At 40.4% G+C, this 13,228-nt stretch overlaps 1 long non-coding RNA gene across 3 annotated transcripts in view; it reads left to right on the top strand.

Moving 5' to 3' along the window:
- Window positions 1–2,431, top strand: part of LOC104911543 — a 70,319-nt gene extending 67,888 nt beyond the window's left edge. For all 3 annotated transcript variants that reach the window (XR_004160165.1, XR_002116190.2, XR_004160166.1), the window contains one exon: window positions 2,034–2,431. This is a non-coding gene — a long non-coding RNA (uncharacterized LOC104911543). The remainder of the gene's footprint in view (window positions 1–2,033) is intronic.
- The last annotated feature ends 10,797 nt before the right edge of the window (window positions 2,432–13,228 follow it).

Below are 13,228 nucleotides of genomic sequence, written 5' to 3'. Positions count from 1 at the left end.
TAATCAGTAAGCATTTGTTGATTATTGGAATGGTCATTTCTGGCAGATTTCATTACACTTTCTTTGCCTTCTTCCAGTAATGTCAGTAACAATCACTTTCAAGATATTTCTTTATTTTTAACTTGATTATCACCTTGTGTAGCAAAAAGTATCTAAACCTGCAATCTGCTCTTCAAGGTTTAGTTTCCTGGAAACAGTATTTCATGACATACTGGGAGGCTTAGTATGGCTTGACCCATCTCTAAACTCTTAATAATATTCTGTTGGAAATCTGTATCTTAGAAGTCACTGTATTACAGGTGCCTCATTTTGATAATGGCATAGTGTTTTGGGGATTTAGGGAAAATTGCAAGTGAATTTGGGGAATGGTTTCCCTTTGGGAAAAAGAAGAAGGCAGAGATCCCATTGGCAGACATCAGAATGCACTTCTAATTGATTTGCCATTCTTCTCCAGAACTGTGAGACAGGCACAGTGTTCTGACCTGTATTTTGTAAAGCCTCTGGAATTATTTATAAGTTACACTACTGTGGCGTTAAACCAGCAGAATTTTGCATGAAGTTAATACTGCTGTTGCAGTGCAGTATCAAAACATTTTGACTTGGCTCTTTTCTCCATTGGATAATTGAATTTTACTTTCCTTTTCTTTAATATTTTTATATTAAAGAAAATTATAAGGCAAATATTATTGCTTCTTCTCTGAGCAATCTCTGAAAATACTTCCATATTTTTTTTTTTGGAGGGGGGAGGGTGGTCTGTTTTTTCATCTGTCCTACTGGCTATCAGTCAATCTTTCTAGAGAACAAGAAGCTCTGAGTTGAGGCACATGAATACTGGAGGACTGTTTTGTCTTGGGGAGTTATACACATAGTAGTTAAAGAGTAGAACATTTTCTTTGAGTATTGAATCAGAATTCTCCCAGGGGTGACCTGAGAAGAAGCTACAATGTCAGTTTACTCATACTATATATATTTGTAGAGAATATATCTGCTCTAGTATCTTTTTATCTCTTGGAGACATAAAACAGAAGAACTTGTGTGATTTCTTATTCATAGGGTTCCACAGTTGTACAATAATTAAAGGTGCAACTCTCTAAAATGTGAAGAGAAAGCTTTTTTAATGTTTAGTGTATAGTCTACAATCTTGTTCTTGTAGTCTGATTAGATGTATTGAGTATCTGTTAAAATGAATCACCATGAGCTGGTGACTTTAGAACCTGTGACCTCTTAAACGATGGCATTTTAAACAAGGCATCTTAAGCCACTGCCAGTATGAGACCTGTTTGTTTATGCACAGAGAGATAAGATCACATAGCAGAAGAGATTTATTTCTAAGCCTGTTACAAAGAATGTATGTTGTTTTTTTTTCCCCCTGCTTAAAGATGTACTAGATCAGAAAGATGCAAAAGAGCTGAAGAAAGTATCAGGCACTGCTTAGGAACATTGGCATGTCTTTGAATAAGCAGGACAAAAGTTGTGTCCTTGGCACAAAATCTCCTGGTACTTCCACCTGTTCATAATGCTTCAAAAGATCCTGCTTCAAGGGTGGGCAGGCATTGGAACAGGCTGGCCAGGAAAGTGGTGGGGTCCCTATCTCTGCAGGTATTTAACTCAGAATGTGGCACTTAAGGACATGGTTCAGTGGTGGGCTTATAGTGTTAGGTGATGATGGCTGGTCTTGATGATCTTATGAAGCTTTTCCAACCTACATGGTTCTGTGATTCTGTAATTCCTAACCACTCAACTCTAAGACTCAAATGCTATGTCTGGATGTATAGAAGAATGTGGGAGAGCTGTGACGGCCCTCACAACTATTCTGATCAGATAGCTCTGATCAGAATAACAAGAAAATATTACTGAGCTTTTACTCTTTGAAATAAAATGACTGCACAGGAAATATCTCTTGGAGGAATGTAAAGTCTGACTTGCAGCTCTGACTAGGCAGTTGTTAGTTTTACTTCCATCAGCTTCCTTTCAAAAATCAAGGGCAGAATTATAAATGATTGAAGCACACATTTTTCTCCTCTGTTTTTCAGGAAAGAAGATACCTCTTCTCTATATTCTTTTGTATTGAATGTTAAAATAGAGAAAGTGAAAAAAACTAAATGAAATTCTGTATATGAGATACACTGAAATGTTTATATTATTTTCAAAACTCCTGAGATTTAAATGTTTATGTTCATCACCATTTAAGAGGTGAAAGATGTTTACACTGAAGAAGGCACAACAGTAGTTTTCATATATTTGAAGACTGCAGTCAAGGGGAAAGTGAAAAACTTGTAATTGCGGGGCAAGAAAAGAAACAGACTGGATTTGCAGAGAGGCAGACTGAGCATAGACATTGGCACAAATTAAAGATAAGAAGAGTGAAGCACTGCCAGAGACCAGACCCAAAGTATCTAGTCTACTTCCTATTTCTTCTGGATGTACACAGGTAAGAGCTAACATTCTCTGCTAATGGTTTTGGTTTGGTTTTTTATTTGTTTGTTTGTTTGGTGTTTGTTCTTGTTGTTTTTTTTTTAGTTGTATGAATGAAGCACGTTGTGGATGTTGCTGTAGAAATGGATTTTGGCCTCAAACCCCTTGTCAGTCCCACTTACTGGGATTTTGCCAAACACTTTAAGTGCTTTCCATAACAAAGGCTTCTGCAATCAAATTGCAAAAGGTGGCAACATGACAGGAAGAAATCTAGGTAATTGTGCATACTGTGGGTTTTATGCCCTTCAATTCCATGTGACAGCTGTTCTTCAAAGCTATGACTATCTCTGATGCAAGCTAGCTGTTGATTTTGGTATTGTCAGGCTTCTGGAATAAAAGACATTTAGCTTTAGTCAGAAAACGGCATAAGTTGTCTATGGAGTGAGCTGTAGTATTCTGGAGAAATTATTTTTCGAGTTGAAGCCCTCAAGTGGCTTGCGAGACACCTAGCTGCATTGTAAGACCACACTTAATTTCCTGAATCATTTCCTACATGGCTGATGTATATTTAAAAATCGCTGTGCAATGCAGAGATAACGAGTTAGCACTGATAAAGCTGTTCTGAGTGCCAGAAACTGACCGCTGTGCTGCTGTGAGCTGTCCCTCAGCAGTCAGCTCTTGCACCCTGAGCTTGCTCTGCTAACACAGAGCTCACTGGAGCTGCTTGTGGAGCCAAATGAATGAGCTGTGTCAGGGTTCTAGGATACTATAACTGAAATCCTCCAGGACTAGCCCTGCTAGCTTGCCACTGCTGCAGTTTCAGTATAGGTATACTCTTTTCAGGCTGTCCAGAAGTAAGATCTGTTGAGATACTTTATGTATTTAATGGAAGCAATAGAAAACATGGCTGCATTTTAATCCAATATTAAGCTTTTCTATAATCATCACTTTTTAAACTGATGACTTTTCTGAACAGAATCTTTACAGTAGTACTCAGAAAACAATCTTTCACATAGATATCCTGAGTATTATTTGATCACTAGTTCTGATCGTACAGAAATGTGTCCTCAAAGTACACTACTGCATGATTAAAAGCTGTTACTTGATTTTTATATCACCTTTTTTTTTTTTAATTTTTGTTTTAGATCATTTTAATTTTTGTGGCTGAGTATTACCAGGCAATGCCGAATTTTAAGCTAGATTGCATTGTCTGATGCTGCTCTTCACTGCCAAGATCTTTCTACAGGGAGAACAATTTCTGCTTTTGCTCATATGGGTAACACTCATATCAGTGCTATGTGTAAGAGAGTGTTGTTGCAGGTGCCATTCAGTTGGGTTGGTAGAAATGTCACATTTTAAATTGTGTGCCTGCATGTTTCTTCTGCAAATGAAAACCAGAGAGTTAGTATGAAAATGTTCGGCAAAAAAAAAAGTGGTATTGGGCAAGGTCAGATGTTTCAACTGTCTTGTGAAAACAAACAACTTTTCTGTCTTTAAATGCTGACCCTAATTCTCTTCCCAGTTCAGAGGTTGTGTGTGAATCCACAGATGTGAGATACAAGGTCCTAAAAGTGCACCTTTATTCTTATCTCTGCTTCCTTAATACATAAACATTACTGCAGATTTCAAGGCCAGACACTAGTGTATAGGTAATGGAGTTCAAATTTGCAACACCACTTACTTACATGCAGCTAATCATCGTTTGCTGCCTGTACCTTAGAAAGGGGGAAACCCCTTTGGAATCCAACCACACAGACTTCAGGCTGGTACGCAGCTCAGCCTTTGGCCTCTTTCCAGCAGTACTGCCTAGAAAGCAATGCACAGAGGTTTAAGCAGAGCGGCACAACTTTTAGTCCCTGTGAGCTACAGACTGAGATTTTCCTGTGGCAAAGAGCTGTCAGATGAGAGCTGGGAGAGCTGAGAGTTGAGGCAGCTCAGGGTTTGTTTGGAAGAGAAGGGACAACAGTTCCTCACACAGGGTCACACACTGTACTGCGAGGAGACATCTGCACATGCAGTCTGTATGCATGAATGTGCAGCTGGAGAGCATGCTTTTTCAGTGCTCTTTGCACCAGAAGCTCACACTAGCTTATTTCTTCACATAGGCAGGGATCAGGGTAAATCATAGCCCCTTGTGTTCATTGCTGCTGTTTAAAGGATGTGGTTTTGTCCTTGGAACTTTTTTTACTGAAAAAATATTGATTCCTGAAAAGAAAAAAGAAGTTGACTGATCCTCGGAATCAAAAGAATAAGATTCCTCTAAGTGAGCACAGTCCTGCTGCATTAAGAAATGTCAGTTATATCAACAGTGTGAAAGTACCCCAACAACTGTGACATATCCCACCGTGAAGCTCTGGGGAAACTGTAACATCTAGAACTCAGTGGAGATGGGCAGCAAAAGAAATGGCAGAGGTTTCAGCAAAGGAAAGGTCCCTTCAAACAGCTGTTCTTCATAACTTTCAAATGAATGGTGAAGAGTGCATGTGGGGTAGACTGTCTCAGTCAATTGGAAGTGACAGCAGTTGTTAACAAAGAACCAGGTTCCCATAGCTTCATTCTCAGAGGAAGAATTCCAGTTAAATGGGAAAAAATGCAAGTATGGATATCTATAAAGCATTTGTTTCTCCCTGTAAAGTGGGAGTGAAGGGTCTAAATGTGCATGTGGGATCTGCTATAAAATTGCTGCATAGAGGGAGTTTGTGCAGTGCTTGAGACCTGTTCCTTTTCATATCAGTCAGTGATTCACTAACAGAAACTAGATGAGTGAAGCTCCTGAATCATTCACTTTTATAGTATGCGTGATCACTGCTATTAATTTTTTCTCTAATTTTCAAATAATCCTAGATCTGGAAAAACAAATCTGACAAAGGTTTCCATTTACAGCTGCTAAGAAAGGTGTTTCTTCCCTGAGGTGTATTCATACTGCTTTGGGAGGGGGGGGTGTTGACTTTGACAGCAGTCTTGCCTAGAAAACAGACACCTTTTTGGAAAACTAATACAGGATGAAATTGATTGTAAGAAAGTAAATGCATGCTGTACTCTGCCTCTGACTTTAATAATTGTTTCTAATCATTTATTTGACTCAGCTGTAATCTCTATATCTGTGCATACTTGTGTATGTCACCTGCCCCCAGATGCATACAGGGGTGCATTCAAACTGCTGATCTCCAGCAGTCCCATTGACCTTGCTTGCAAGAAATTGTAAATTATTGTGCTCTGATGTATAGAAACATCTGATGCCTGCTTGCATGCTTCAGATTCTGACATCTCTGAATGGCAAAACATGTTGTTTTCTGCTATCTTAGTCATGGGACTGTGTTTAATGTTCTTTTGCTGGGTAAAGAGAGCCAGTTTGGATCTGTGCTGTTTTGCAGCTCCACAGAAACTGAGACTGTGGGATATCAGCATGAATCTTCTCTCTTTCTGATTACTGTTTTGTACAATCCAAAAATTAATATTCACCTTGTGACTTTTGTAATAATCATAAGTTAATTAGCCAGTGCATAATTCAGCGAGTTAATTTCCAAGTTCTTATACTTGCACGTTTTCTGTTGCAGAGCCTTGCAGTTCCATAGCATAGATATCTTCCTTGGGCAGATATAAAAGTGAAAGGCAGGGGCTGCTCTGCAGTAGCAATAGCCTTCCATATGGCCAGCTCCTCACCCCCTGCTATGGACAAGACCCACTTTCAGGAGATACTGCTGACAGAGACACCTCAACATCCTGACAAATGGATGTAAAAATGTATTTGGGCTTCCCTCTGTAAATATGAGAAGTTACTGTGAGTGAGGAAAAAGAGAGTGAATGAGTAGGAACAAACATCTCTGAAATGCTGCCCCTATCTGTAGCCTTCCCAACTGAAACATTTGTGATCTGATCTTTCTACCTTTGTCCAAAGGTCCAAAATGTTCTATTTGTCTATCTGATGAAATAACATCATTGGTTGTCTGCTAGACTCTTCTACATGAGTCTTTAATCAACACCAACCCTATGTGCATTTAACATCAGTTCTCATTTGTAACTTTGAAGTAACATACCTATGTCTGTGTATCTATACACAGCACCCAGTAAAGCAACCAAGCCATTGCTCCTTAAACCATCCCTCTTTAGAAATTCACCTAGTAACAAATGACACACCTCTCTCTGTAACCATTGTGTGGCTAATGTTCCATGACATGCTATGAAGGATGTGCCTGCCTGCACAGTACTGCAAGCCAGTGAATGTGGTCTGAGAACAATGCAAGGATCAGAAGGTTGCTTTTGTACAATTGAATGGCTTTCATTGCCTGACCAGCCTCTGACTTTCTGAAGAAATACATATACATTGCACCTTCATTCTTTCTCAGTTTTGTAACAGGAAACTCTTATCATCTGTGTGGATATATCTAGTCAGTAGTATCGGTTGGTAACTCGAGGACAGAGAAAATGGATGCACAACACTTTGATACTTTCAGACAATACCTGTGGAGAAACCTGGGAAGAAAGCTGGGGGAGTTCTTATTGTTAATCTCCAGGCAGAGACAAAATTACTCAGGAAAGCCCAGCCAAAATAACAGCAGATCTTGTTTTTCACAGATCTTAGCAAAAGGTATGGAATAAACGCATCCAGATAAATAGTGAAGGGCAACAGCTAGAAAAGACAGACCACAGTCTGTAAAAAAGTGTATCAGGACTGTCAACACTTTAGGCTGAAGTGTCAGAAAATCAAGTATTTATGGACTGTAAAAGAGATGAGATGGTATGGATTTGTCAGCTTCCACCTCAAAATCCTTGCCTCCTACTCATGCTGAGTTTCTTTCCCTGTGTAAATACAGCTTTCTGGACCCTTAACAGGCACTTGCTCACTCTTTTTTCTTAATTCAGAAAAGACACTGCAATGCTTCCTAGCTTATATTTGGCTGCCACTTGGAAGTATCTGCTTCACTGAGCTATTTTATCTTCATTTATCATTGTTTCAAAGTTTCAAACTTTCTCTTTGCTTACTGTTCCTATTAGCATATTTTTACAGATGAAAACCATCAATCACTATGTGAAGTTCAGGGTATGATTTCTATGCTTTAGAAATTATCTTAGTGAATTGTAATACGCTGTCCTCGGTTTTGAAGCGTTAGCCACTGGTAGTTTGGCAGCCCCCACACTTCATTTCTCATTGGGTGGTAGTGTAATGGCCCTGATACAACCTTCAATCTTCCCAACAGCAACAAACTCAAACTTTCTCCCTTAAGAATGGAAATAACTAATCCACATTACGAGTAAATACAATTTTCATTACACAAATAGAGATCTGATCCTTCCCTTCTGATCCCCCCATACAGAAGCCTGGAAAGGACGGTAACTGCCATGCTTCTGTAACATTCCCATATGAGATTTTGCAAAGCTTTGAACCTAAGTTTGAAATCTAAGTTAAAAAGCAAAAAGCCCATTTCCATAAGGAGCTTTATTTTGGATGTTTGAAAGATTCTTTTTTTTTTTTTCCTTTTCATACCAATTTTGTTATCTCCACAGAAATACACTCAGTAACAGCAAGACCAAAGAGGTCATTGACTGTGTAGCTTCAATAGCATTTAGCATTAGCAAGCCTCCACTTGTTATTTTCTACAAAGAACAACCATCAAGAGGAAAACACCTGATGGAGGAAACAGAACGAAAAAATTAGTGGCATTAACAACAGAGAGTGTATTAAGTATTAATGGATGACATTTATGCTCTCCTAATTAGGTAGGAAGGTTCACTTACTGTAACAGCATTCATTCAGAAATACGCTGTTTTACCATAGTGAATCACTTTAAGATGTACAAGCCTGGTAAATGGCTCATCCTGATGCCTGAGAAGGCCCATTACATGTGGCTGTAATATCCTAACTGGCAATACTCATAGAAGATGAAGCAGCTTTTTTGAACCATCTATTAATTTTTCCTCTTTTTACATAGGGGTGGCAGTTTGATCCATCATCTATTGTGAATGCATCTGAGGATATATTTCTCATGGTGTGTGTTACAAAAGATTCTCCAATTGTCAGCAAAGTTTTATGACCAGGGAGAATTCCTCCATCACCATGGTATTTTTACCATGTCTGAATTTGGCTCATAGCACATTACAGTAATGTTCCCTGAGGAAATAGCTGATGGAAGACTCCAAGCTTTTGTTCTGCTTTGCTGTTGTTCTCCTTTTTGACTTTAAATTATTCAGGCAAGATGTTTCATTTGAATATCTATGGTATGAATTACTAGTGTTGTTCTTCCCTAGCATTTGCTTGACAAATTAATTACCAATACAGTTTTCTGCAGCCTGTGTATCTGCAAGGCTGTGTAAGGTGGCAGCTGAGGGTTCCGCTTACGTAAATTAATTATAGGTGTAATTGACCTTCTGTGAAAGTGGCTGTGGCACATATAAGATTAAGAGCCATTGTGTGAGGCTGTCACTGGAAAGCACCTGCTCTTCATAATTCTGATTTAATCAGTGCAGTGAGTGGGGTTGTGTCTAATAAGAGAGTGTCGTAGCTCCCTCTGGGGAGAGGGAGGGCAAGAGAGGGGAATTAATTTGGGAACTGTATCCATTACCGGATACAGATGTGTAGAGGGGGTTATGATCCAATTCTGTTCCCAGAGACTTTGGCTGAATAGCTTTCTGGGAATGTTAAGATCAGCCTGCCTCAGCTACTGTGAAGAACGGCAGTGCTGAAGGAGTTATGTTAACTTTCCACTCGTGTGACATGCACAAGCTGGTGGCACCCATGGAGCCTACTTAGCTCTCCTGCTTTATCTCCCAGGTGGGAAGAAGGATTAAAATTAGGCCAGCAGAGGGCACAGTATAGCTCAACATTGGCCTAAGGTCAGAGAGATGTGCGCAGCAACAATCGTGCCTCAAATTGTCCAGATGCTTCAATATTTTGCTGAATTACAACTATCATTTGTCTCCTTGCTTCTCAGAAAAAGTTTGGAAACTGTTATGTACGTAGTTTGCCCACTGATCTGTTTTTTAGCTTGGGATAGGGGAAAGTTTTAAAGGATCCTTCTCTTTTTTCTGCAGATTTCATCATCTGCTTATTTCTCAACAGAAAAAAATAATCCATGAGATCAGTTGTTTGCTGTGGGAAATATGATGCACCTTGGGATGACTCTGATTTCATGAAAGAAATAAATGACAGGATCAAACACTTCAGAAGGAATAAATGGTTTGTAAAATTTCAGATGTCCTTGGCAAAAATACATACACAGTTCCTAAAAAAACACATTTTCTGAGTGTAGCAGTGCCTTCTGAGTGATACCTGGGGCAGAATTACAAATGCAGCCATCAAAATTATAGTATGCATAAGCTTTTATAGTGAGATCTGAAATGCTGAACGCTGCTGAGGCAATGTGCCAGTGGCATGCTGCAGGAGGATGGTGCTTTATATAAAGTGTTGGAAAATTCTCCACGCTGGATTTGATTTCTAGCTACAATTCAGCATAAATTGCAGTAAGTTTCCTGGGGGCAGCAGCTAGGGTAACTCCTTGGTGGTGAGATGAGATGTGAGGAAAAGATCTTCATGCATAAAGAATTCCTAAGAGTGTTTTTTCTTCTTCCTTCTTGGTCCAAGAGGGTTCTCATCTCAGGCATTTTTCTGGTAAAATGAGCATGATCCCAATGCAACAAGGCTGGGGGGCTCACATTGACATAGATAGGTGCAGAGAATTGCCAGGGCTGGAAGTGACTTCTGGAGGTTTCTCAACCAACTCAGTGGTCTAAACAGTCTCAGTCCCACAACCTCTCTGGGCCCTGTCTCAGTGTTTGATCACTCCCATGGCAATTTTCACTTTTTTTTTTCTTCCTAATGGGAGTTTTGGGAGGAAGTTTTTCACACAGAGGGTGGTGACACACTGGAACAGGTTGCCCAAGGAGGCTGTGGATGCCCCATCCCTGGAGGCATTCAAGGCCAGGCTGGATGTGGCTCTGGGCAGCCTGGTCTGGTGGCTGGCGACCCTGCACATAGCAGGGGGGTTGAATGATCATTGTGGTCCTTTTCAACCCAGGCCATTCCATGATTCTATGATACGTTTCCTAAATTCTATCTTGAAGTTATTGCCTCTCCTCCATCTACTTGCTAACTGAAGAGTCTCAGTGTCTTCCCCACATGCTCCTCCCAGGCAATTTTAGACAGCAAAGTCTCCCCATGCCTTTTCTTTCTACAGTTAGACAAACTGAGCTCCTTGGGCTTCTGTCAGACATCATGTTTCGCAAATGCCTGAAGCCCTTCACTGCGCTCACTCCAGTTTGTCAACATTTCCCTGTACTGGGAAGCCCCAAACTGGGCAGGTACTCACGATGTGGGTTTTGCAAGCGTTGGAAAGAGACCCTTCCCTAGACCTGCATAGACCTACGCGCACAATGGACAAATCACAGCCACTTGGCTGTGTATATTCCACAGTTGGGATGTACTAATGTCCCTTGCTGCCATAAAATGAAAGCTCGTATATAATGTTTGGGCGGGGAGTGCTGTTGACAAGGCTGAAATCTGAACCTCCTTCTCTCCTTTCATTCTCCACTCTGCTAACAGGATTCAGCCAGAAGCTGTCTCAAGCTGAGGCAGTCCCAGTGCATAACTGATGATGACCCGAAGGGTCCAGATCCAGCTCACAGGTACTACACTTTCCGCCTTTCTTTTCCCTCTTATTTTCTGACAGAGGAATCCATTCTTTCTGCTTTCTTAGGTGAGCAAGGTATATGCTGGAACAGAAAATGTAATTTTATATTACAACTAATATACAACTGATGCTAAAATATTGTGTGAACACTAGCAGCCTTTGTTTAAAGAGTGAGCTTAGAGGTGTGAAATTTCATGTTGCATGAATAATCTGTATGGGCTGTTGTATTAGAGTCCTATTTCAGTGGAGTAAACAGAAATTTTCCTTTGACTTCAGAGTGTTTCTGCTCAGAACTCCAGAAGGCAGCTAGAATGTTGTTGTCGAATTAGATGGTTCCAGGATTAAACATTCATACTGCACATGGCTGCTCTGAATGTGTTTGTTTCTGAGATTTCTGAAGAGCTACCAAAGGGCAGCTTGGACTGCTGTGAGGATGTACAAAGAACTGAGTAGTGTTTAACAATAACAAATGAAGTCATGATGATAATGAAAAAAAATAGTGAGGAAAAAATGCACTTGTCCTTAGAAATTTGCCATAAAACTAAAGGATGAAACGGTTTGAGACACCTCAAATGTATGTGAGCAGTGCTCTGTGCCTGGCTTTTCCAGTGCTATTTTGTTTAATATGTCCTTCATACCAATGCTTTAGAATTAATTCGTATTCTACAAGGTCAAACACCAACATTTCAAATTCAGAAAGAACAATTTAACTCAGCAACGCATTTATTGTCCTTCATTTCTGCAATGGTTTAGAAGCAAATGGAATATAGGGAAAAGGATGGTTGCTTGCTACTGATGTGCACAAATACAAGAAAATCTTGTCCACCAGGAACAGATCATTACATGCAATTGTAACTGTCTATCTTGGCCACCTGATGACAGTTGCCAGATTGCTAAAGCATTTTAGCTTTCTGGTGGTTGATACCCTTAAAAAACAGCCTCAGACAGAAGCCTCAGAGAGCCCTATTTCTGATTTGCCTGCCTTTGTGTTATTCCCCAGATGTATTTGGAGATGTTTGAATATACAGCAAGTGATAGTCCTACCAGCATCCACCGTGCGCTGTGGGAAAGGAAACAGAAAGAATGTGTACACCTGGACATAAAGGATCTAAAATTAATATTTTAAGCCAAAACCATCATAAGTGACTATTTGGTTCTCTGACATCTCTGTCATCACAGAAGATAAGTGCATGTAGCCCTTAGCATACAGGTTTTGATGGCGGCACACAAATCATGCTTTCAATTGTAAGCTTCACATCAGTACAATTAATGCTTTTAGCTCCCAGGCAGCTCTGCAAAATCAAAGGCTTTTGTAGGTCCTTGTTTTTAAAGCTCTGCACCAGCTTACATTTCCAAGCAGTGTACTCACTACACATTAAATGAAATCCTGATTTCACTAAAGCAAATGGCAAAAGCTTCTGTTGATCACAATATGGTCTTGATGGTAATGTCTGTGTGGAACATGCAACCAACCAGATGATCCATTAAGGTGAAGCCCATCTGCTGCCATGTGGGTAACAGATACCAGGAGATGGTCCTTCGTCAGTGAGATGTTGCCTGCTCTGCAAGGGCCCTCAGGGCACTAATGGGTTTTAATGGTTCTGAGCAACCTCACTTTGGGTTTCCACCCCACACTCCCATACCCTCTGCCCATGAGCTCCACTTAAGCTCAGCCTGGGCCCTTCATTCTCTTCCTGAGCTATATTGTAAGTTTACTTGCTTCTTGCTGCATCTCTTGCTTGGGCCTTGGCCATCTGCTGCAGGTGCCTTGTCTTTTGGCTGCACTCCTTGGCTGCTCATTGTAGCTTTGTCCCTAGCCCTGTATCCTTTTTTTCTGACTGGAGTGTCTGCTTGTACCCTGGATCTCTGTTATTGCTCACTGTGCTATTGAAGAACTGCTTTCAGTCCCTGAGTGTGCCCACTGTGCTCATACCCTGTGCGACTGTGCCCAGTTAGTGCTATCACTATTAACTTCCACTTTCTTTTTTCCAGCCCTTGCTGCTCTTTGACACTGCTTGGAAAATTTGCAAGTCAGTACTTTAATTAAAATTAGTCTAACTACTCCTGAGATAGTTTCCTATGCGTTGCTTTTAGTGCCATGGGACTGATTCCCCAGGTCACTTATTACTGCTGTTTGGGCAGAACATTTTTAGCCTGGAGTGGATCCATAGTTGTTCCCACATGAATAT

The sequence above is a fragment of the Meleagris gallopavo genome, chromosome 6 (assembly GCF_000146605.3).
Source record: "Meleagris gallopavo isolate NT-WF06-2002-E0010 breed Aviagen turkey brand Nicholas breeding stock chromosome 6, Turkey_5.1, whole genome shotgun sequence".
NCBI classification, from domain to species: domain Eukaryota; kingdom Metazoa; phylum Chordata; class Aves; order Galliformes; family Phasianidae; genus Meleagris; species Meleagris gallopavo.
This window is presented reverse-complemented; position numbering and strand designations above follow the sequence as displayed.